Source organism: Gallinula chloropus, assembly GCF_964237585.1.
Source record: "Gallinula chloropus genome assembly, contig: HAP1_SCAFFOLD_140, whole genome shotgun sequence".
In the NCBI taxonomy this organism is placed as follows: Eukaryota; Metazoa; Chordata; class Aves; order Gruiformes; family Rallidae; genus Gallinula; species Gallinula chloropus.
Genome location: NW_028168155.1, coordinates 195,396 through 221,534, shown reverse-complemented (window position 1 = coordinate 221,534; position 26,139 = coordinate 195,396).

Sequence of the window (26,139 nt, the reverse complement as noted above, 5' to 3'; positions counted from 1 at the left end):
CAGTATTTCTTGAGTAGAACTATAATGTTATGCTGGGTCCAGACAGTAATGGCAAGAGGGAGTCCCATCTAGCCCTAAAAAGTTAAAAATGTGCATTTCTGTAGAAGAACTTTGCAACTGCAATATAAAGAAAATTATGCTCTCTCTGAGCATCCTTTCTCTTCTTGGAAAACTCATCTTACAGTATAGCTGTTTAGTGGGTTTTGTTGGGTGTTTTTACAATTCAGATTTAAACTGTCAAACCTGGCCACTTGCTCAAAGTACGTTAGTGTCTTGTTTTTTATTCTCTTGTAATCTGTATTTTGGGGGAAAAAAACCCACAAAACCAAACAAAGTCTACTACAATTGCTTAAGCACATCCCAGTGATAAAACTATTGCCAGCTCAGTAAGCAATATGCTGCTATGTACTGCCTACAGACCTTTTCACTGGCCTTAATTTTCTTGCCAGGCTGGGCTGCCTATCTTTTGGGCCAGATTTTCCAACTCTTGCATAAATTCTTTTATCTCTTCTACCCAGTGCAGTTAGCAGGTTCCTAAAATATGAACATCCATTGATCTTTTGTCACATTCTGTATGTTTTTGCCTCTGTGGGCATATGGGTCATTAAATCCATACTTTTATCTACTCTACATAGTCAGGTTTTTTACTCTTACTAGTGTTATTTCCTTCTCAGCAAAGGTAGTTCTGTGTCTGAAATCTTCACTCTGTTTTTGCTTCTTTGTTTTCTTTGATTTCCTTTTGATTTCTAACAGGGAAACCGAATAAATTAAAATGGAGATTTTTCTCATTTTGTTTTTAACAGTCAACATGTTGAATTAAAAGCATAGCAGAATTTCTTTTTAATAACAGCACTATAAATTTGTCTGGTTTTAGGTGAGGGTTTTTTCCCCTAGATTGGGTACTGGGTTGCATATTTATTATCTGGAATGTAGTGGTGAGTGGAGATGTGAATAACATCCTCTAAGATACTACTGGCAGCAGCATACTAGCTATGTAGTTGAACCTCTGTTTGTTTGCAAATACTAATAACAGAAATACAGTATTCCCATAAATAATAGTGTCTCTTTAATATTATTAACAACATAGAGTTTTTAAAATCGAATCATCATAATGGAAGTTAGAGGCAGCTTCTCCTTTAGGAGCAGCAGGTCCATTCCACAAACACCGTCCAGTGCAGCTGACTGCAACAAACAGTGCTATACTGGGCAGGGTTAGGTGGATTATGAATCATATTTCTTCTGAATTTTTCAGTACTTGGAGTGTATTAGGCAAATTAAGCATTTTTTTTAAAACCATGTTAAACTATGTGTCTGATAACATGGTTTCCATTCAGAAATCCATTGCAATTACCTTTGATTTTGGTCCTCATTGTTTCTGAAAAATATGTCTGATTCATTAGATTAGACTTCACTTACCAGGCACAATACAGCATGTAGTCTCACATGCCCTGTCTAAAAAGAAAAGGTGTGAAAAAGTATGTGCTTGCACAAGGTCCTAAGATCTTTAGCAAAATAAAATGCAATGTTTTCCATTACCTCAGACTTGCTCCACTTCTTTTTAACTACTAAATATGTGTTATGGATTACTGTCTCACTCAAAGATAAATGTACTAGTTCTCAATAGCTCATTAAAAACTAATCTGTTCATTTGTTTGCGTGTCTTTACAATATAAAGAATTTATTTTTTGAGAAAATAAAATAATACTTTTCACTTAATAAAATAAATTTTGGCCTTGGCTAAACTGATTATTGAATATGTTAATAAAGACACATACACATATATTAGATAGATAGATAGATAGATAGATAGATAGATAGATAGATAGATAGATAGATAGATAGATAGTCTATTTATTAAAATGAAACAGCTGTCCTTATATATAAACTTCGACTCAAAACCCAAATACCTTTATAAGCTTTTTTAGAAAATAATGAGTTCTGAATGAACTTTGGATAGAACTCTACTGTAGACTTGATGAAATTCTGTCTCTGGGTACTGTTGCTGGGTAGAAACTTCACTGCATCAGCTAAATAAATACTCATATTCAATTAGCTGTCCCATAATATCTTAAAGTATCTCAGGATTAAAGACTAGATTTCAAGAAACCCAGCTCAGCTGGTGGCAGAGATGAGATCAAAGATTACTTGGATGATTTGCTGTCTCTCCTTCAGGAGACTTATGAGGAATAGGAACTCAAGGGCTATTACCAGGGACTTGTGATAGTACCAGAAAGGGGCTGCTTGACAGAGCAGCTTGTTTATAGGTGTTTATTTCAATTAGACCGTCTGGTTCATTTCGGAAAAACAAACAAACAACAAAAAGCAATGCCAAACTGCAAGATGAGTCCATTCTTTAAGCTCCAAGCCTGAAACTGTGTCCATTTCTCCAGTTTTAACACTTTCTGAAAGTTATTACCTCTGTATATGGCTCTGGTTTTAATCAGCACAGCTGTTCCACTACTGCAAATGCTGAAGGGAAGCAAACTTCTTAATCATCACTGGTGCTTATACTTACATGTTTGTCAGTCAGGTATAGTCTGTCTTTCCATGTTGCATTCCTTTCCTTCAGTGCTATACTACTCCATAAAAGCAGATATGTTGCAATGTCCCTGACAGAATAGGAAAAAATTGCAGTGTGCTGTGCTCAATGTGTATGTATATGGTGCATGTACAGATACTTCCTTGTATGCTGCATTGCTCTTGTGTTTTGTTGATAACTCTTTCAGTAGGAAAAATCTTGTGTCTTGAAACCTGCGCTACAGCAATGAGGACCCTCGTCCAGAGTTTGAGTAAAACCAGTTTGGTAGGAACTGTCTTTGCTTTCAGTTATTTCTTTGCATTTGTCTGTAACTTGGTTTTCTGGATGCTAGAAGATGAAACTCTGTTCTTGATTTATATCTGCTTTCTAGAAAGACAGATGATATCTACAATCATTACTTTATGATTATTAGTAGATCAAAGAGTGTCTATAGCAGTAAGCAATTCCCTTGCCAGAAGAGAAGCACATGTCTAAATTCAGTCGTATCTCACTATTAACTTTGTACTGGTGTATTTATCAGTATGTCAGCAATTCCCTTGTAAACCTGTAGCTTTGCAAATAACAGCTTTTGAGAGTTGTTTTGGGCTAAGCTTGGCCAACTAATTCTTAATCCACAAGCTAAGGCTTTAAGGAAACATGAAAAAAAAATCCTAAACCCTAATTTAACTGACTCTAAGTTTTAGACTTAAAGGAAGAAGACACTCAGAGATTTTGTTGATTACAAGTGAGATTTTACAAACAGTACCTGGAAATGAGGACTCAATTGCTCCTAGTACTGTTAAAAGTAGAAGAAACTTGACGAGTTAGCCGCTGTTATTTTTACAATGAGACATTTCTGTATCATGTGTTGTAATCATCAATTCATCTCCCCACCCTACTTTCCTTATGATTCCAGAAGTGATTCTTTCCATGAGAATGAATATAACATTATTAGATTAAAGAGCATATCTAAACCATACCCATCTTATGTGAAGGACAGTTTCTAATATGATTTGTGTTAAATAGGAGTGTAGGTAGGGTTGCCTCACCTCCATCCACCACCGTACTTTTCTGAAGTGATCATCATAAGTGATGAGATAAATCAGATCTGATTTTGGCTAATTTAGCCATACTCTGTAATAGCTCTTCTGTATTCTGTGTTGTATCTTTAAAAACTAGCCTTAAATAAGAAATTTCCAGTTCAGTGAGATGTTTTTGTTTGGCATTTGCAAAATAGATTCTATGTCATGCAGATGTGAAATTCACACAACTTAACATGAATCCATAAATTATTCTTTTAGGGAAGTTTAGTAGCCATTTCGTTGTGACTATCACAAGAAGACCAGAGTTAAGACTTCTCTTGGTCTGTGATGAAGGTTTTACCTTCATGATATTCTTTTATCTTGTTTTGATTTCCTTCTAACATAACTGTATTATGTGTTTTTGGAGGACAAAGGAAGATGCATGCCAAACATAGGAAACTAAATGTTTCAATGCACCTACGTGAGAGCAGCAGTAGCAAAGTCACCTCATCAACTCACTGATGTGTGAACTTCAGATACTATATTCACTGATATAAATGCTGTGTGAAGAACTATAGTGTCTTCTTTTGCATTTTTTTCTAAGTAATGAGAATCGATAAAAAGACATTAAAAACAACAGGACCAAAGAAAGCCTACTTTCTCACTGGGCTATTAAATTAATTACAAGTGACAAAATGTTTATGTGCACCAGAAATTAATGGTAAGCTTTTGCTTATAACATTCACATGTGCTTTCTAATCATGTTAAATATCATTGTCTGCTGTATAAAAATGGCTAATACTGGTGTTAAAATGTGAAAATTATTAATCCTGATGATTGTCCTAAAATTCAGAGGCTTACAGTCTATTCCCATTCAAAGCAGAGATGATTGCTGCAGTGTACAGGTGCAGTTTAGTGTTCCTTCAGTGCAGCCCTCACTGTACTGGCTGGTCAGAGTCCCACTGCCCTGAGCCCACTGGGACCTGGGCCAGAGAGATGGTTTCTATTCTTACATTTTAAAGTTTCTTTCAGTCATAATTGTAACAAAAGATTGCTTTCCCTCAGCTTTTCATCATTTTCTCTGGCTCTCTCAGTGTGATCCTCCCTGCCTTGTTAGTGCATTTCTACCACTTTTGCCAGGTGGAAACATATTTGTGCAGCCGAACCTATGCCCATTTCTCTTTGGCTTAGACACATGCATGGAGGAAACTGGACTACAGGCTTGAGCACTGTCTGATTTCCCACTACCATGATGGTTATTAAACAAGTGAACATCTGAGTGTTTTCTGATGTTATTTGAGGATCTATCTTACAATTTTTCTGACGGCACCTCCTATTCATCTCCATGCCATGTCCACCATTTAGCCAATGGAGCTGTGTGTGGACTCATTTCTATGTTGGCTTTCAGACAGGAATGATAATTTGCAGGTTTTTAACCTGGTATTGCTCATCTGACTTAGAGCACAGCTTCATAAGTAGTTTCAAGGACCTGACTAGAAGATCATTAACCATGGCAGTATAAGTAAGATGAGAGTAGAAGGAGGCCTCCATGACATTGGGCAGTTTTCTGGCATATCAGTTAATTCTGCGTGATTTCTGATCATTATTGTGGCATTGTGACAAGAAGATTCAGTCCATGATTTTAGATTACAAAAAATTCCTTAGCAGTTTTCCTGTACTCAAGAGGAAGCTTTAGAAAGAGCCCATGAAAATGCTCTTTTAATCTGAGTCTTTTCTATGATCAAGTTCACAGCTGGGGCTCCTGAAAGATGTTTCAGCTGCCTTGAAAGGTCAGTATTTTTCAGCACAGGGGAGGAAATGAGAAGCAAGAAAAGAAAGACAAGTACAGTAGCCTTAATTTTTACTGATTCAAAATAATTTTTCATTGAATAATGACTTAGAAGTTCATTTTAATGAAATAAAATAATAATTATACCTGAATAACTACAGGTAAATATTTACGTATATAAATAAAACAAAATTGAAGGGAATCTTGCAGGCTTACTTCACTGAACACTAAATATCAAAATAAGTCCATTGGTTCTATGTTCTCTGAGTATATTTTAAGAAAGACAGCTGTCCTTAGCTAAATCACCACTTCCTACTGTTTAAAGATAAAAATGCTTCATGTTTGTCTTTTTGATCATGTGACTAGGAATGACTTTCATAGGAAGACTAACAGTCATGGGAAAAATAAAAAACTTTTTAAAAAAAATTCCTTGCAAGATAGTAGTAGGAAGGTAAATTTTGTCTTATGTGTCAATATCACAATTAATTTATATAAATTTTATTTTCTAGACCACAGTCTCTTGTGTGTGAGTTGTCTTTCTGCTATATGCTACTACCTTCAGGGAATTGAACAGAGCAGTTTAAACTGCTCCTGTCTTCAAATATCACATACTTAATGGTCAAAATAATAGTCCTTTCAGTATCACAGTGTAGTTTGTGTTTTGCAGGACAACAAAAGTTTCTTTTGCAGTGCTGCTGATCTAAAGTCAATACAAGAGGTCATGATATGTCATTTCATTACTTTTGCTTTTAAGGTGATGTCCTATTTCCAGTTAGGAATTTGCTGTGCTTTGACTGAAGTCCATCTGGAGGAAACTGTGTTGCTTTGTAATCCATAAACTGTTGTAATTGTTTGTATCTCTTGAACAGATGATAGATTGCAAATGGTTTTCTCAAGCAACAACAGAAGAACTGAGTCTAGGAAAAAACCCCTGAGGCTGCAGTCTTTGATATGGCTATCATCTGCACAGTGCACTGCCACAGTTGTATTTCTGGTCAAGCTCATGGTTTGTGTTTGTATTAGACATGCAAAACCCTGCAAAGTCAAGCATTAGGAAGTACAAGGCTTAAGACTGCTGTTGCTACTTTAGTTTGTCCCCATGTAGTGTATGCAGTAAGAAGCTGTCTAATTAAATTGCTGTTCTCCATTCCCATATGCCCTGCAAGAATCCATTTACTTTAGTGCACAAAATTGTCTGTGCATACTTAATAAGGGGTTATTCAATGTTTTGGGTTTTTTTCTTTGTCTCTCAGAAATGTAGCCATAAGCCTAATTTATTGCTGTAAGTACAGAATTACCAATTTCCATTTGGCCTTCCGTATGGTACATATGAGAATACCTTACAAGGATTTCTTTCTCTCTTTTCACATCTGTAATCCTCTTCATCTGTTGCTGCACACGGCATGCTGAAGCACAAAAGTAAAAGGGGAAAACATCCAGTAGCGTGAACTGCCCTGGATGTGATGTGGCATTTTGTGTCTTGGTTTACATCTCTTAGCCCTGTTATGTATTAGATCCCCAGCATTATCAGGTCACCCTGAAAATGAGGACTCTGTAGGTGGTAACCACCTGGAATATGGTTTCTGTTGCTAGATATCATCAAATAGAAACTCTGTGGTAGACATAAGAGTCTGCTTATCTAGGGCAGCATTTTTTCACTAGCTGTGCTTACCTGTCCTCGTTACTACTTTCCTACATATGCCTACCAACTCCTGTAACAAATGAGGTGGAAAATCCTGCATGCAACAGCTTCATAACCTGAGGCTGTACTGTGGCACCATCCTGGACAAACAGAAAACAACATGGAATGGAATCACTATAACAATCCTTTAGAAGGGTCCAGCATCATGATAAGGAATTTTGCATCCATCCTGCAGACCATAGCTGAGCCAATCTGGTTCATATGGTTTTGTGTACAGAAAATGCCCACACAGAAACCAGAAATCATTGGTTCTTCTGGAATCCAGAAAGAAGTGTATCCTATTTAGACCAATCATTTTGGTTGTTTCCCTCCTAGACTTGTCAAATTATTGTGCCTTCCTTTATGCTGATCCCGAGTTGTCTGCTGCCGCATTTGCTAAACAGACATTAAATTAATCTGTTTTCCTGTAGACTTGTTCTCACTTCCTTGTGCAGCCAGTTCTGTGTTCCTTCTTTGTCTCATCCTCTGTCCTTTAATTGCCACTTACTCTTCTTTGTGACCTTACCATTCCTTCCTACATCAGTTTTCATTATCTAGTGTCAGTCCATTCTCATTGTAATTCTCCAGTGTGTTCTTATGTTTTTTTCATACCCCTTCTGAATTCTTCGTCCAATTCTTTCCCTTGTGTACTTGAATCCCTGTAGGCTTGCTTTTCTGAAAGGACATTACTGGCAAAGCAGAGGTGGATTTGCTGCCTTGCAACAGCCAAAATGAAAAAAAAAAGTCATTCTTATAAATGGATGATCAGCCTGCCTTCTGGGGATGGCTTGGTTCTTTCTGTTTTTGAGTGGGTGCTGGGTTCAGCATATATACTAGGTTGGGGTTTTTTTCTGACATCTTAGCCATTAATATTGATCAAGACTTGCTGACTCTGGGTTTTTTCTGAAGACATTTTATGACTAAAAATAGGAAAAAATATTTAAATTTAAGGAGCAAATGGTATATGGCTATTTTAAAGTAATGTCCTATCAAATCTCAGCTTTACCCAGAAGTTTCTGAATTACTAAAAAAAAAGCCACAGATTTTATTAGGCAAGTTTTGTATTTATCTTTGCCCTTCCTTTTAAAAAGCTGGGTTGTTTAGCCTGAAAGCTTTTTGAGAGAAAACTGGAAATTGACACAATTTTCACAGAGCATCCCTGCAAAAATAAGCAAAATTTGAGAGTGATCAAAGCAACTGAAAGTGGAATTTTATGATAGCAAGAATTTCATAATAAAAACTTCGGTAGATCTTCTACTTGAAATCGTCATATGTATTCCCTGCATTTGGATGTTACTGAAGGAATAGCTGATAAAGAACATATCTCCTTGCTTAAAACTGAAAGTAAATAGTATTTAAAATGAAACACCCAATTTTCATTCCAAGTATGTGAGTGTAGTTGTTCTGCAAGATGCCAAACAGCTTTAGTCCTTAGGGCATGCTACCTTTCACAAAAAGAGAACAAGCAACATTTTAAAAGACAGTTTTAAGGGAAAGGACAGTCCTTCTTCCTGCAGAAAGCCTATAGTAAGAATACTTTCCATAAACATTTAACTTCTTTAAATACAAACTGCACAGAATTGTTCTTTTTTCAAGTGTGTGTAAGAAAGTAACATGAGAAAAAATGGAGACATTTTCCTGCTTTTGATGGAAAAGATTGTGATTGGACTTACACATCTGCACAAAGGAGAAGCTTGGAGAACATGGTGTGGTATACCTGAGGATGAAAAACAAAGTTAGTACCCTTAGTCTCCTAGCTGTTTGTGCCTTTCCCCAGACACATAATTAGTGAATGGCAAGATACTTGCTTCAGTATCACAGTGTATCTCCAGCTATCACTGTACCTATAAATAACTGTTCTCATTTTTAATATTTTGATGAAAGGAGAAAACAGCATCAACTGTGGTTGCAGTTCCTTTGATAAACCAGTTTCTGACCATCTTAACTTTCCCATTCCCTACCTTGGGGTAGAAAGAATACATTAGTTAAGCCGTCTCAGCTTTTTAAAATATCCTAATCACACTAATGCATGCTCAGATTACAGGGTGTAGCTTTGAGGAATAAAAACGAACATCAATTTTATATTTCATTCTTCATTATTTTTCTGCTAAATGATGAAAAAAATCAGGACAATAAAAAGATGCAAGGTGTACAGTAAATGGTATTTTAAATGCATTTACTCTAATGCTTTCCAAATTGTAAGTCATTAATTCTGTGGAAAGCTAGGTGGTTACTTGACACCAGCCCTTCTTGCTAGCTATAAATTAAAGAAAATAAAAATATACATACATTTCTGATGTCTTTTCTATGGTGTGATTGCTAATGTGATTTTATATGCATTGTATAATGCTGAAAATGAAAAAGAAGTTTTCTTTTTTAAAACTAATGGGATAGCTTTGTTACGATAAAATCCATTTTCAGGAATAACAGTATTTAAAATGCTACCAGTCTTCTGAATAATAACATTATTGTGCTCTTGATAAAGAAGGAGTAATAGATTTTCCATGAATGACCTCTGGAATTACATTAGTTATACACTCACTTTAGAATTAGTTGTGTAAATGAAAATGTGTGTCTCATATGGTCACCTTTTTGTATGTTTATCGGTTGATTTGCATTATGTTTTCATTAACAGTCATCCCAAAGTATTAACTCTACCTTTATACCATTACATGTCAAAATTAACTTTCAATTATGTGATCTCAATTGTCTCCATAATTTTTATGTTTCATAAGGCATACATTAATTAAAGAAATTAACAAGTGATTTCATTTTGCCCTCCCTTTTTTAAAAGAAACTAATCTATGTGATAAGCAATATTAGAATCACACTGTCTGCTTCTGCTATTGTTTTATCCCATTATGTTCTCACAGACAATTAATATTCTAAGCAAAAGACTTTTTGAAGAAGGCCATTCTAGTTCCATTGAACAGACTGTTGCTCAAAGTACTGGTTCTTTGAAATTATCCCGTAGTTGCAATTTTTTTTTTGGGGGGGGGGAGTTGGTTTTTGGTGGGTTTTTTGGGTTGTCATGAGTTTTTTTCATGTTGGGGTAATATTAGAGCTGGTAGGGTTTTATGTATTTCACTTATAAGACATTTGTGTTGTATTTTGAATAGAGAGATTGTGTTTTGAAAAGTGCTGTGTGCCTCATTATAAGTAACTAGTCAGTTCAACTGAGTCGGAAGCTGAATGTAAATGAAATGTAGAGAAAGCAGCAGTCCACTTGTGTTCATAGTTAGATGCTCTCTCCTTAACAATTTATTTTGTTCCTCTGCTCCATGCTTTTTCAGTTTCTTCAGTAGTCTTATGAAGAACACAGAATTTATTATAGACCAGCAACAAAAACGATCCTCAAGAGCCCCCATGCACTGTCTCATCACAAGCATTGGAGTTTGCTGGTGCGAGTGGCATCTAGACATGGGTGGTATTGAACCTTTTTCTCTGTAGAACAGTGACTTTTGCAGACTTTAGAGACTGCATTTGAGGGACTTTAAGGAATGGGCAGAAAAGAACAAGCTCAAGGTATTGACTATTATGAAATGAATGAAGGAGAAATGTTGCTTCACTGTACGCAGCTGGACTGGTTAAGGCTGGTTAAAGCTGTAACGTTTGGCTTCCTGCTAACTCGGAAAGAAATGGTTACTTCTGTCTGTGCCCTACTGAAAATGTTGTGGTAATTAGGTGTTTTGCATTGGTTTTCTTTGGGTACAGCATGAGCTTTCCAGTAAATCTAGGCTTTTTCTTAACCAGCACCACTCAGTTGTGTATGTTTTATCTTGTATACTGTACCCTTTTATCTATCAATGCAGAATGTGTTACACCCAGAGGAAGCAAGAGAAGAACATACAAGAGCTGAAAGAGAATTTAATCAGACCTATAGTCTTGTGAAAATTGTAGTGGGATTTTGTAATGACAGCAAGGGACTTAAACCTGCCCTGTTTTCCTTAAAACAATTCTTCTAGCAGTACTATTTGCCTTCATATTTTGCTAGAGTACTGTTTTAGTAGTTACTCTGGGGGAAGAATGGCACCTCTGTAAGGCTGAGCTATACACACAGGTTTCAATAGTGCCTAAACAGAGCAGGCGGCCTACGGGGAGTTGTAATACACAACTCAGTCTTGGGCTGCTTTTAAGCTCTTTGTCTGCAGAGACACCTCACGGGGAGCTGTGTAGATGGCTCCGACTTGAGTTGTGTTGTAAACAGACTGAAGTGGGCACTTCACAAAACCTGAAAAACTTGTATGGAGCCTGGCTAAGCCTTGGCTTCCTTCCACAAACCTGTGTCCTGAGTCCCAATCAAACCACTACTCAAACTGTTTGACAAGCCCTAAGGGTCCGCATTTGGTTTCGATGGGCCAAGACAATGGGAATATGCAAGAGAGAGGGCCGGAGGTGTCAGGCCCAGCCCTGCATCCTGTCACACACATCAGCAAAATGAACCAAATAAAAGCCCTGGCATTCGAGCTCGTATTGGGAGCCGTTCCTCCAACCTTAGGAGGAGACCCTTCCCCCTTAGCCGGGCGGCTGGCTGAGGAAACGTGTTGGGAACCCTTACCTGAGAGACGGGGTAAGTGACTTTGATATGTAACGTATGGGTAATATTTTGTGTGCTTGTGAGCTGTGATCCTATGTGTTAGGGAAGCCACAGTGGTTGTAATAAGAGTATTTTGTAGATCTTTGTGATCGTAGGGAAGCTAATTGCCTACGGCGAGGGTAACCGTGGGGTTTGTGACTGTTGTAGATCATTTTATTGTGTGTTGTGTTGGCAGCAGAGTATTTTGTGGATCTTTGTGATTGTAATATTTTGTGTGCTTGTGAGCTGTGATCCTATGTGTTAGGGAAGCCACAGTGGTTGTAATAAGAGTATTTTGTGGATCTTTTGTGATTATAATCAGTGTGGTCATACTTCCAAACTGCAATAGTGAATTCCCCATTGTATCCAATAATAACCTGCAAGTGACGTACTGAATCTGCATTCTGGTTTTTTTTTTTAAAATAAATTACTATTAATTCTGTTTTAAAAACCTGTGGTTTAGTGTCTTTCCGTCACAACCTCCTGAATCAAACCTCTTTAGTAATGAATGAAGAAGGTCAAACTGAAGTAGGCAAAAAGTAGTGCACACAGGACACCCAGTCAGTCCCTGCCTACCAACTACCAAGAGCCAAGGAAAGGTAGCACAGAGGACAAAACTTTATGAAAGAGACATAAAGGTCACGATAGTCTAAACGGTGGAAGATTCTGCAATTATGTAAAAATAATAATCTCAGCATTTTCTTTGGTTTGAACTTCAGTTTCTTGGGTTAACATTGCACATAAAACAGTAAATACAAGAGTGCATCAGAAATCTAAGTAGAAAATAAAATATTTTTATCTGTCTTGTTATCTAGGAAAGCATAGTTTAGAAAGGTCCATTTTCTGTTCATTTTTATTGTGTCAACTGATGGAGAGTATTTTATATTTTCCTTTGTAAAGGATTCGCCATATGCTTTTTTGGTTGTGCTCTGAGACAAACTTTCTTATGTTTCTATGAATTTGTGTTAAGAATAAATCCCAGTGCACAAGAATGACTTAGTGCTTTGCAGCTCTTACCTTAGAAATTATGTCATTCATTTGAAATTGCAACATAATCACGATGTATTATTTTGGTAGAGGTATGTGTGTGTGTGATCAATGATCACATTTTAATCTACATAAAACCTGTATCAACTGTAGCAACTTCTTAAATTGCTCTCCTATTGTTTTTCATATGTATATGTAGATAACAGTGAATGGAGGATAGTTTCTAGTAATCGGTGCTTCACAGTGAGAAGTCATGTGAGAGGGGATACAGTGTAAGTAACAGATAGGCCAGCAGTGAGTTGAAAATTTATACATAGAAAGGTAGGTGATGTAGATTTCAATTTATCTTTCTAATCTTGGAAATAGAGCACACAAGCTCTATACAAACGAAAAGCAATAGAAAGCTGAATTCAGGCTGAAGTAGAATCTCTGGTCTCACAGAAATAGTTAAAACCTGTTTTCCTGCTGGTTTTATCAAATAAAAACATTATTTTTTCTTGCTGGGTATTAGTTTTTTAGCAGGGAGTGGAGATAAAGGAATTTGTGGAAGAAAAATATGGAATAAAAGGAGAGGCTTTAGAAAATCGGAGGAGCATTGGTCTGAACACAGAGAAGAAATGGGCAGATCCTTGAATGATGCAATTTTTTAAAACCATAAGGGAAAAAAAAAATGGTAGTGGAACGGAGGGCAGAAGGGGATGCCTGGGAAACTGACTCAAATAAATGTTCACTTGCTCAGATGTTGCAAGATGTTAACTGTGATCGATTAATTTATATATATTGACTTCAACTTGATTTGACCTAAGGTAGCCAGAGGGTATAATGCATGACATAATTGTCTGTGACAGTGGGGAGCTAGACCTAATACTCTAGGAGCTTCCTTTCAGTCCTGTACAGCCTATTTCAGTTCTTCCTAAACTGTAGGTCTTTGGAGGTGACACTACTCTGATTCATAGTGAAACAGCAGACAGATCCTGAGATAAAACACACAGTCTACATTTCTATACAAAAGTTTTAGTAGAATGTTTCCAATTAAGTGCTATTAATTCTTGCAAAAGCTTAGATTTATAATTGAATGAGTCTGTTTCCTCATATCCTACAGTAGATAAAAACCTGGCCAATACTTGGTAAGCTTTCATATAGTCATGACAAATAACACCATAAAAGACATGTAAATAAGAATGGACCTCTTTGTTTTGGGTACCTATGCTTTCATAATGACAGTAACCAAAAGACAGTTTTCATGTCTTTCCATCCTTGATAAAACTAGAGAAACATTTAAAATTATGTTTTCCTTTAATTGCCCCCTGCATCTTGGCTGTTAACCTAGAACTCTCTCCAGTGTTTAAAAAAAAAAAACCCCACAAGATTGCAAACATGCAGCTTTGTGGAAACAAGTATATAGATGGATGACATCACGACATGTAATCACATGTGCTTTGGCAGATTCATAATCCTAATCTCAAATTTATGTAGTGCTTCCTGTAGAAACAATATTTACGTACTTATTCATTCATATAAAAGGGAACAAGAATACAACACTATGCATCTTTCAAAGATAAAAAATAGCTGGTTTTATTCCAGATTTATGCAATGGATATTATACCCTTGAGTGTCATTAGCAGTTATTTTAAAAACTTCATTTGAGTCATAAACATGCAGTATTGCATAGAAAAATTATTTTCATGCCATCCTTCTCCCTTTCACAAAGTATACAGTAAGCTGAAAATGAATCCTCTCTTTATCTAAATATTAATTGCCAACTGTTCTCTTTAAATATAGTACTCTATTAAAAATAAATAAAGATTACTATTATCAGAAGAAAGAAGAAAAGATAAAAACATTGCTAGCAATTTCCCATACTGTAATTTCCTCCTCAGAGAATATTTTTTCTATATGAAAGAAAGTCATAAACATTTAAGCATTGCAGTCTAGGCCACATGGATATCAAAATAATTCTCATTTTCTTCTTGTCTTTTGTTCTTTTTTTCCCCTGAAATCTCAAAAATCTTGCAAGGACATATCCCAGAAACAGTGATTTCCTATGTTATACTGGTGCAGTCATATTTGAAACAACTTTTAATGCTGCACTCTTTATGAAACAGCGTAAGCCTATCTATATCATCCAAAAAGAACAGTAATGGGAATTTGAGCATGAAAAACAAACTGGGTGTATTTTGACTATGCTTTGAAAATTTTGGAAGCTTCACTTATCCTGAATGATTAATTATCTACTGAAAATAGATGTCCAGAATGTCTGTCTTGGATTAAGTCTTTCTGTGAATCTTCAAAATAATTTAATATTCTTCAAGGAAGGGTTTTAATTAATATGTAAATATATGGATAGTATGCAAGGTATACTGTATAACCTTGTTATTCACCTTTTATGAACAGAAATATTTCAATGTAATGTTTTTAAAAAGAAAGATGACTTTCTGAGGGGTTTGGGTTACCGAGTCACCATTTTTTATTTAGTTCCGTATCTTTGCTACATTTACCTGAAGATTATCAAAAATGACAGGGAATAGGGAAAACCTAAGGATGTTTAAAAAATTCTGTAAATTATACTACAAAAAGATCTCAGTGAGCACTGAGTGGGGGAAAAAATGAGGCATTTTGCCCATTCCTCAAATTACCATGTCCCTCTACCTTAATATTGAATAAGAAATAGGGCTTTCAGGAATTTAGGCAAATAGAGATTATGATCTAAATGCTCACATAGTTTGTTCTGCTGGTATGATATTTCAGTGTATCTGCAAGTCTGGCAGGTTGCCCACATAGGAAGTTAGCATGTAGTTCAGTGTTCTACCTCTTAAACTATTAGTACACAGCTGTTTTAATGACATTGTGATGTAGCATATATTCAAGAAACAGAAATTACATCATATGTTAGGTTATTAATAATAAATAAACCATATATAGTTTGAAATACAGTAACTGAGATTCTAGAAATGAAAAAACACCTTCAAATTCTTAATTTCCACTGAAAACTCCCCATGATAGGATTTGGTATACCTGTGTGAGAATGGCAGGCTTTGCCTTTCCTTGCAGCTATTGCATAATGCTAGACAGGTCCAGTGCTTTGGGGGATTTCTGTTTAAAAGGCATTAATATAAAATAGAATCATAGTATGTTTTGGGTTGGAAGGGGCACTTTTTCTACCAAACCAAGGCCCGCCCAGCCTGACCTTTAACACTGCCAGGAAGGGGGCAGCCACAGCTTCTCTGGGCAGCCTGTTCCAGTGCCTCACCAGCCACATAATGAACAACTTCTTCCTAATATACAATCTAAATCTACCCTCCTTCATCTTAAGGTCATTACTCCCTGTCCTGTCACTACACTATAAAGCACCTCTTCATCTTTCCTGTACATCCTCTTTAAGTACTGGAAGGCTGCAAAAAGGTCTCCACAGAGCCCTCTCTTCTTCAGGCTAAACAAGCACAACTACCTCAACCTGCTTAAGCAGGTCCACATCTTCCTTATGCTGGAAACCCTAGAGCTGAATATATGCAAGCCCAGATGAAAAATATATTGTTGAGGCTTTTATGTTTCAGGAATAGCTTCTGTGAGTCTCCTAAAATTCAATAGCCTGAAGGCTGGAACTAAGAAGCATGCAAGTTCCATGAAGCAGAAAACCATAAGGAAAAAATAACTTATTTTTTCCATGTTGTTAAGGTTTGGTGTTTCTAGTGGTTTCTTTCAGCTTTTTTCTATGTGGCAGGGTTTCTAAAAATTTTTGGTGGGATCTGATCTCCCCCAAGTGTCTGTTGCACAAAGGAGGACCTCAAATCTGCTTCTAAAAGATTTACTTTTGACATATATTTAGTTTACATTCTTCTGTTACTTCCAAGTCGTCTGTAGTGACTGCAAATTGAAGGATTACTGTAATGTAATCCTCCATTAACATTTTTATTAGTTAAGAGCAGAAGTTTGAACTCAGAAGCAAACAGAAGCCTGTGGAGATCACAGAACACATATGTATGTCTTTTGCAGTTAATCCCACTTACAGGTTCCAGTACTTGAAGCTAAAGTTTGATTACTAGCCCATTGGAAGTGGATTAATTTAGTACTGTTCTAAGGTGATCATAATGATGAAACATTTCTCTGAGAGGTCTGTTAGGATTGCCTGAAGGGGAGTGAGCCAGAGATCTGCATAGACCTCTGGTGATGATAGTAATGAAGGTTAGAAAGTCCTCCTCCAGCACTGCCAAACTGGTTAGTGGTTGCACTTGATTATAATGCAGATTATACTAATCATGGAATGAGATGGCCACTTCTCATTTCCTCAAGATGACCTATATATTCTGGGAACAGGAATCTCCAAGGACCAGAGTCAAGAGGTGAGCAAGAGATAGGCAATGCCACTTCAGATTCCCAGTTCTTGGGAACTGCCCTCCATCTGCAGGGCAGAACTTTCCTGAATCCCTGATGTATTTGTCATCTATAGGAGTACAGACATAGTGGGAAATGCTTTTCCGCCTGGAAATGGAGAGCACTGTACTCTGTTGTTGCTGATTCTTTCACCAATTTTTGGCTGGAAAAGCACGCTCTATAGCATTTCTGTCACAGTGTATCCTTGGGGGTTTTTGCCAGATGAATTATCTGGAGGGTATTTTCACCCCTGAGGCCAAGAAGCTCTGTCTTCTTGTATCACGGTAAATTTATATATAAATTCATCCAAAATTCTCCAAGAAGAAATATTGCTTGGCAACTGTTTTAATTCCCTTCTCTGCAAATAATATTTCCCTTCTCTTTACAGTGTTCACAAAATAAACAAATGTTTAAAAGCCTCTAAGAAAACTGTACTAATAGTTTGTTTTACAAGCAGACAGTATGCATTTGCTAAGGCAGAGGCAGGGAAAATGGTGTTTGTTTTCTCCATATGAGCTCATAAGTTTTGTTGTCATCAGAAGGGATTAGACACAAATATGTTTAAAAGCATGGATTCCTCCATAACAACAGATTTCTCTGGGGCAGTGTGGCTGGTGATGCCTGATTTTATGCGTGTGTCAGAAAGCAGAATCAGGTCACTGCTGTGTCTTATCAAGTCAGTTTCCAGAAGGTTTTTTTTTTTTGCTTTAGTTCAGTGACAGAAATGAAGACTGGGTTTGTTTATTTCTTTGTCATGACACAGAGCTGAGAGTGGAAAGATCTGTCTTTCATCTTATAAGCAATTGTTTTTTTTAAATACTAGGCTCACTACCGCCCATGGTGATCGGCACCAGAATTCACCTCCAATAGAGGCCACGCAACCGTTGCAATCCTGCCCCTCCCCGTGCCGCACTGGAGGGGAAGAAGGGAGTGAAATCATGATTAAAGTGAAGTCTGCTAAGAAGGGAGGGGTGGGGGGAGGTGCTCTAAGATCTGGTTGCATTTGTCATTGCCCAACTCTGGTGTCACCGGGTGTGCAGCGCAGTGTAATGCGTTAGAGTTTTCTTTCCTTTGTTCTGTGTTGAGTCTGTTTTCCCCTTGACGCTGATTGTATAATGATCTCTCCCTGTCCTTATCTTGACTCCTAAGCCTCTCAACATATACTTTCTCCCTTGTCCAGCTGAAAAGTGGAGTGATACACTGACTTTGTCTGGCCCACATAGGTAAATATCAGACAGCAAGAACTCTATGGTTGTATTATGTACCTCTCAATTTATCTACATCTGTAATTACTTAACAATGACTATTCTTTCTTAGCTCTGCCAGCCTTTTATAAATCGTATGTGAAGTCTTACATCCTGTCCAAAATATTAATAAACTGGCATTGTTTTATTTACAGATGTTTTCATAGATGGCCAAATATAGTTCTTGCCAACTTTAAAAGTCGTATTAACAAGACCCAAGATGGAGGCCCTTTTGTCTTTTTGGCTATAGGACGGAATCTTTTTGTTTCTTATTTCAGCATCTACCTCTAAATCCTTTAGATGTGAATTTTCGTCTGTTTGTCACCTGCTTAATTGTTTTCAGTGGAGGGAAACTCTTTCTGTTGCAGAACAGGCAACATCATCTGAGCTGGAGCTGTTCACAGACAGAAAAGCAGGACAGCAACACGGACTCCATTCCAGTTCACAAACAGGCATCCTGAGCCAGTGAATTCCTAGTAACCTCTGGTAGCAAGCTGATAGGATGCATTTTGAATGCAAAGCTTCCATCCAAGGGATATACCCTTTTTTCTTTTCTATCCCTTTGACACCTTCCCTAGAGTTTCAGGTCTTGGAAAGTCAATATAGCAAGATTGGGTATATGATCTTCAAGCTACAGTATATATATACCTTTCCCAGCAAAGCAGAATTCAGTGTTTACTTTGGCTTCTTTGGGGTATCTGCACATGCTGTATGTATCCTGTTACTGTGTCAGTAGAAAGACAACATAAAATTGGTCTAGCTCTGAAGCTTGAGGGCTGATGGCATGTTGCTCTATGTGGTGGTCATGGAGCATACTAAAAGAAATGAATTTAATTACAAACTTTTGACATTAATCACCATGAGCAATGATGTACAAATCACCTTGTCAGATGAGCTTGCTACGTGCAGTTTGCTGGCAAGCTGGAGAATTTATGAAGCATTCAACTCTGTCACTTTTAGCTGGATTTAACATACGGTACCGTTATGCTCACATAAAGATCTTCGTGAATGAGATCTGAAAAATGTTAACTGCACCAATCTCAAAGGATCAGCACAATGAATATCATCGTGTGTCCATGCTGTATATATCCACTTAGCTAATCTAAACCTATTAGGGTAACTTAAAGACTAAATTCAAATGATCAAAAGGAGCTTGAGGTAGTATTAAAGCATAAAACTCCCACGACAAATTCAATCTCATTTAATGATATATACCATAAAAAAGAATTTATTTTAATCCACAGATAATTCTTTGGTATGGTAAGTATGGATTTTTGAATCCTAGTCTTCTTTTTCTCAGGTGTGGGTTTTGGGGTGGGTTTTTTTGGTTTTTTTTTTTTTTTACAGGTAGGACTTTTATTTTCAATGCAATCTTACTTTTTAGCAAGATGCATCACCTCATATAAGAATCTGATGCATCATCATATTCCTATAGGCAAGCATTAGCCCATATGCAGCCCATTTGTCAGAGAAAAAGACCCTGTAGTCTCTGGAGCTGTGCCTTGTATGCCCCCTTTTAGTTCAGGACAGCAATTGAACACCAGAAAGCCAGTTAGGAGGAATAATAGGAACCCACTGTAGCTCTAAATAAACACATTAGCTTTCAATGTTTACTCCTCTGTTAGCCCTACTTATTTAATCTAGATTCATGTGCATCTTACTTAGCAGATCCTAATATGATGACGAAAATTAATTAGACATCCATTGTATTCCTGTATCTATGCAAGTTTACTCCCTATATAACACTGCCTAAATATAGTGTGCTACCTGTTCTGCTGAGCATTCTAATACTTCCTCCAGTCAAGATGGATCTCCTGCCACTTTCTTCTCCTTTGCCATATATTATCCCATATCAATCCTAGGGAGGAATGTGGTCTTGCTGAGCAGTATGAAATATGAGAAGGACTCGGAATATACTAAGCTGCCTCTAGCAGCAGCCCATCACAATTCCAGGCTATGCAGTCCAAAACACTATAGGGTCTGTGGTGAAACCTTCAGAAGCCAAGGCTGCAGTAAAGAAGTTCAAGAGACCGTACGTCTAGTAAGATCAGTAGAGGAAGAAATTGTATACATTGTTTAAGCCTTCCCCTTCATTCATATCCCAAGTATTTTCTCAGAGTTCATTTTTCTGAGGTCACATAAGCAATTTAATCATATGTTCCTAAAAGCCCGTGTGACTTATTACTACATGGTTTACTTCCCATTGTTTTTTGGCTTTGTTCTTAATTAACTAAATCAAAAATATCATTAGTGTCATTTGGCAACTGGCTACTAATGTTTCAAAATGTTGTGGCTGGCCTATTTAGGTGGTTTGATCTTAATTTTCCCCTGGTGTGCTTCCAGTTTCTACCTGCAAGACAGCAATTTTTATTTTCCTAAATCACAGCAGAGCCCAAGTTGCTTGAAGGAGCAGCAGATACTGCCTGCTGATAACCAAAGCCTTGGGGCCAAATACTGAGAGAGGCATCCTGCTCTCAGCTGGGCTAAACCATTATTATTATTTTTTTTTTTTTTTAAAAATAATAATAATTATTTGAACATTTCTATGTGTCCTTGTCAGCAGTGGAAGACAGGATAGTAGGATAGTTTCTATACTATGTATAAAGATTCCAGCTTTAGTGGGGTATAAGGTGGAGTATCAAGAAAAGGTACTAAACTGGGGCTGTTTATGGACTTCACGTTTCCAGTATCTTAAAACTACAGCGGCTACTGGATTTGAAAGAAATATCTTATACAAGGCTCTGATTAATGCATTTCTTAGTCTAGGACACAGACACTAAACTCACTGAAGCCAACTAATAGATGATGATAATATCTTATCTTTTCAGTGCAATTACCTTTTAAAATGAGTCAAACCTTTCACTGAAAGGATAAACCTTTCCATAGCAGGTCTTTAAAACCTTGAGAGGCTGGAATAAGATGATGTACATGGACAGGTCATTGACCAAGAACAATATTAGACTAAGAGTAAGTTATCTCTTAGTTTTTGTAATAAATCAGAAATAAGGTTATAGTGTCCTTAGAAAACAGTACTTAATTAGAGGTTATCCTTCAAGGCACACACAATGTCTTATCAGTGCTTCTTTTATCTTAAAGGTGGTTTTGATAGCAGCTTAGCACTGGGAACAAGCAGTCTATTCGATTAGCAGCATACATTTCCCACTCTTTCTTTCCTTACTTTGAAGATGTTCTTCCTTTTCAATTGATAATTATAATTTCAAATTGAGCATAAGCTGATTTAAAAAAAAAAATCAGTGTTAATTTTAAAGGCAATATACTGAAATGGAATTGTTTTCCTAATGTAGCCTGTCCTATTTGATAGCATGAAGTATATATAGTAGGGAGCTTATTTGCTTATTTCATTGATTATTTTATCAGGTCAGCAGTTGTTTATTTATTATGAATTCAGTCTCTTCCTTTCTCTTCCTCCATGTCCCCACTGCACACACATACTGATTTTGATTCACTGTGTCATTCAATTTTTAGTGACAACTCAGAATTAACCTTCTTATTGGCTGCTTGTCAACATTATAAATTATTTCAGAACTGTTTTCTTTCCCTGATTTTTTTCTATTAAGACTTATTAACGTATGTTAAAGTTCATATATTTATTTTCATTTCCAATTGAACACATCTCTCTTTAGCATTACCCAACTCTCTCCCTCAGTCTTCAGCACTAATAGTGATCATTGTAGGTGTCCTTTCTTGGGTGTTTTTTAATTTTAATAATGAAGCTGCTACATATTCCCATTAAATATGTTACCATGGTTGTGTTAACTGATAATAAGTATGATTTGGGCTATCCTAACTGACTTCTCCTGAAGTAGATCGGTGTTTTGGATTAATTTCCTAAATCTATTACAAAGTTGGAGTTTGCCTTTAAAAAGCTTAAATATCGTGATTAAATATGATTCAGAAATCTGCTTATTTTAATTATTTTAAAATTCATTTTCTTCAGCTTTTTAAAGCAAATACCTTGCTTTTCATGTCTTGCTTCTTCTACAGACTGTCTCTTCATCTCTTCTAAAATGTTATTTTGTTATATTTTTTCATGAATTATTAATAGCATGATTTAACTGTAAAGTTGAAAGCACACATTGTTTCTAAATTCATAATGAGGTTGTTATGCCTTTTTCCTTTTTAAAATTCTATATCTGTCTATGAGGATTTAAATCCTTTCCTTCTATCCTTAGAGAGGACTGTGATAAAAAGCATGCATAAGTTTTACTCTGATTAATCTGAGTCTGGACCACCAACACATACACCTAGACAAAAGATGATATAATTTTGTTAGTAAAAAACGTGTAGGCAAAGATGGTACTTTTGTTTATATGACTGAATCCTTGGTAGTGGCCCTATCAGTTCTTTTTACTGTTGCAGCAGTTTCTCTTTCACAGTGGCAACCCATGGCTAATTCAGCTTCACATCCATGGAAGTAAACCAAAAAAAGTGAATGGACTGAATGGATTTTTGCCAGGACAAATCACTTTTTATAGCAGGAGCTTCAGAGTGATATTATAAGTCATTGACAGGATATTATTGATTTCTTCTGGGATAACCTAGAAGTTTCAGGGCTAGTTATATTATTTCTGTAACTGTCATAATGTTCCTGTTGTAGTAATAGTATGGCTGTGGAAAAAGCCTGTATCTTTTAGGTATGCCCACCTCCTATGCTCCTGAACCAGTTCTTAAAACAGTTGTTACTGTTTGAGAGGAGTGCTGTATAGCTGCTATTAAACTTTAACTGTTAAAGTAGCAATCATTGTCATCTGCTTCTTAGGAAGGTAGGTCAGGAGACAAGTGCAACAAAATGCAGGTAAATGCCTGGTCTTCCTTGCCTCCAGAGGATGTACTGGAGTCCAAAAAGATGCCGCGTTATTAAGAAAAGACAACACAGGGATGGTTCATTGTCAGAGCACTTATTTGTGTATATGATGCATGTGCTACACATGAATGCCTTCTTCTACACAATTAACATAATAATATGCATGATGTTTACATGGAATAACATTCCTCAGGTCCAGAGACATTTTTCTTTATCTGTTTCATATATGTTGCTTCTACCAAGCAACGTAGAGTAACAGTGCCTCATGAGTTTTATTGAATTTTCAGTGAGTAGGTGGCATTATGTAAATGAAGATTAATCTGTAAAGAAATAGCTAGTGAAGTTTGTGGATAGTAAAATCTATGTTTAATGAATAATCCCCAAGGAAATAAAAACTTAAACAGTGTAAGTCCTAATGATACTTGTAAGTGCTTAAAATTTTAAGTAAGCAAAAGAGTTCTATTTGGTTCTACTTTCAGATGTAAAAGCTGAGCAGACTAAATGAAAACCTGTGAAATTGCTGTGGTCTTAAGGTCTGTCATAAATATCAAAATACATATTCTTAGCCTATGTGTATATATGTCTGTGCGTACTAACAAAACACAGAACTTGCAAATCCAGGATAATATGGGACTCTGAAATGTCTGTAAGTTATTTAACAGTGACCTCTTTGCTTAGTGCCTTGGGGCCACAGAGCTTGGGAAAGCTGGCTTTGAGGTTGCAACACTTTGCCTTACTTGGAGTTGAGTGATCGTGTTTTTAAAACGTGCAGTCTCTGTACAGATCTCTTTTTAGATCTGTAGACCCTAAGAAGTCCATATCAATACATAATCATTTTAAATAACCCCTACAAGTGGTCTTTCACAGCTACCCTGGGAGATTTCCAAGGTCATAGGATGGGAATTTTCAGAGCACTGTGTTTATCTATAACAATGTTAATGGGACTAATAATGTATTCAGTACATTCTCTGAGGTTAATTACTTGATAGTTGACGTACACTTAAGAACTGGAGTAGGCAGTTACTCTGGATTCACTTGAGATTGTTACAACAGAAGAGCAAAAGATCAAGAAATTCATGGGATTTTGCATTCTTTTAAATTTTTAATATTTTTTTCTTATCTTTTAAAAATACAGTCATTGTAATATATCACCATATCCAGCACAATATTAGCATAATACTTTTTTTTGCACAGGAAAATTTATGATTCTGCCCGCTGAATACAGAAATATTAATGGGCTGTATCAATAGTTAGGGTAGCCCTCAGTAACTGAGCATAATAGGTTTAAATCTCTCAGATTTCTGCTATTATTTTAGCAAGCTACTTTTCTCCCCTGCCCATCAGTTTCCCAGCTATGTTCTAAACCAGTGGAAAAGATAGATAAATAAAATACCTTGGCTGGAGGATTCCTGCTAAGCTACTCTCATTCACCTAAACAGCCCGTAAACAAAGCCTCAGTTGGAGAAGTTAGAAGCTCTTCAGATAGAATGCCTGACATCCAGCCACAAGCTTGGCTGTATATAAATATGTAGTTTACAAAGGGGAAAGAAAACTGTCACTAAACTGTTACGAGAATAAATTCCTCAATGTTTGTGAAGTACTTTGAAAGACTCAGATTTCAAGGGTCTTGAAAAGAGTACATGTGTAATGTAGTATTTTAACATACAGGGATATGTAACTCAGAATTGCATATTTGGCAGAGAAGAAGAATGTTGGACTTTCACCTTATAGCTTTGTGGGCAATCATGGGTGAATAAAAATGGTTAAAATGAGACATGACTGCAGTTCCCCCAAAATAGACAAAGGCCTAGTCAAAAATCTACATTTCTATGAAAACCTATGAATTTCAATGAAAATATATTTAGTCAACATGCAGTAGACTCAAAGTCAAGTGCCGGTTTGAAATGTGTTGGAGTGAAGAACCACTCTTTTTGGGCCCCATTATTAAGGAAAATAATTCAAAGTTTGGGCTACAGAGTCGGCTAAGAAAGAATTGTATTTTCATTACATGGCATTATATGCTCCCTATAGCCTAGAAATTACGTCACTCCTTTCAGATACAAGAGGCCATTGCTTCAGTTCCTGTTCTAGGATAGTTTTCTCTGTTTTAAGTGTTTTAGTGTAACCTCCACAACCTGCAGGCTGGAAGTGACAACCTGTCTGGAGTCAGCTCCATTTTTTTCCTAGAGGTACTTTTATTTATACTTGCTAATTAAGAATACATACGAATACTGGTTTCATTCAAAGATGTTTTTGCTATGTTTGTAATATCAATTATTCCCATTTGATCTTCCCTAGTTACACACTTGAGCCTGCAGTTTCATACTGGTTCTAGTGGCCATAACCCTGGCAAACGGCAAAGCTCTGGCTATGTACAGAACACCCGCACATTGATCTGCTTTTAAAAGGGAATAAATAATACAGGTTTCAGATGATTCAAACTCAGTGTCAGAATACATTATTCTTTCTCTAACAGTGGCGTATAATTTGAAAACACAGTCTTCTGGTGGAAAGCTGGAGTTTTTTTGTTTTGTTTTGTTTTTCAATGTTTTGGTCTGTCATTTCACCTTTGCTGTTGTAGAAATGCTTATTTTTCTGATAATCACACTAATGTTTTAATACTATTTTTAATGTCATTAAATGTTTTTCATGTTATTTATTATTTTAATGCTATTGAAATACTAGAGTTCACTTTTTTTTTCACATACATAGCTCAATTGTTAAGTAACAGTTTGGAAGGTGTAGTGACACTGCAGCATGAAATCATTTCACATTAATTTCTGCTTTTTATTTAACTCTAGTGGTGATTAGGAGTCATATTCTCAACCTCCTTCAGATCAGCAGGTGATGGGATATCCAAAGCATGTGGAATAAAAGTTTTGGTCCTAACATCACCCATTCCCTGCCCCAGTTTGGATACTATTTGTTTTCTTTGTCTTTTAAATTATTTTGTGCTATCGATATTCCTCTCTGGCCAGCAACAGGGAGGCTACACCTGGAATACTCCATCCTGCTCTGAGATACACTGTACAGAAGAGATATGGAATTAATAGAGAGAGTCCAGTCAAAGGCCACTAAGATGATGAAGGGACTGAAGCACTTCTCCAGTGAGGAAAGGCTGAGAGA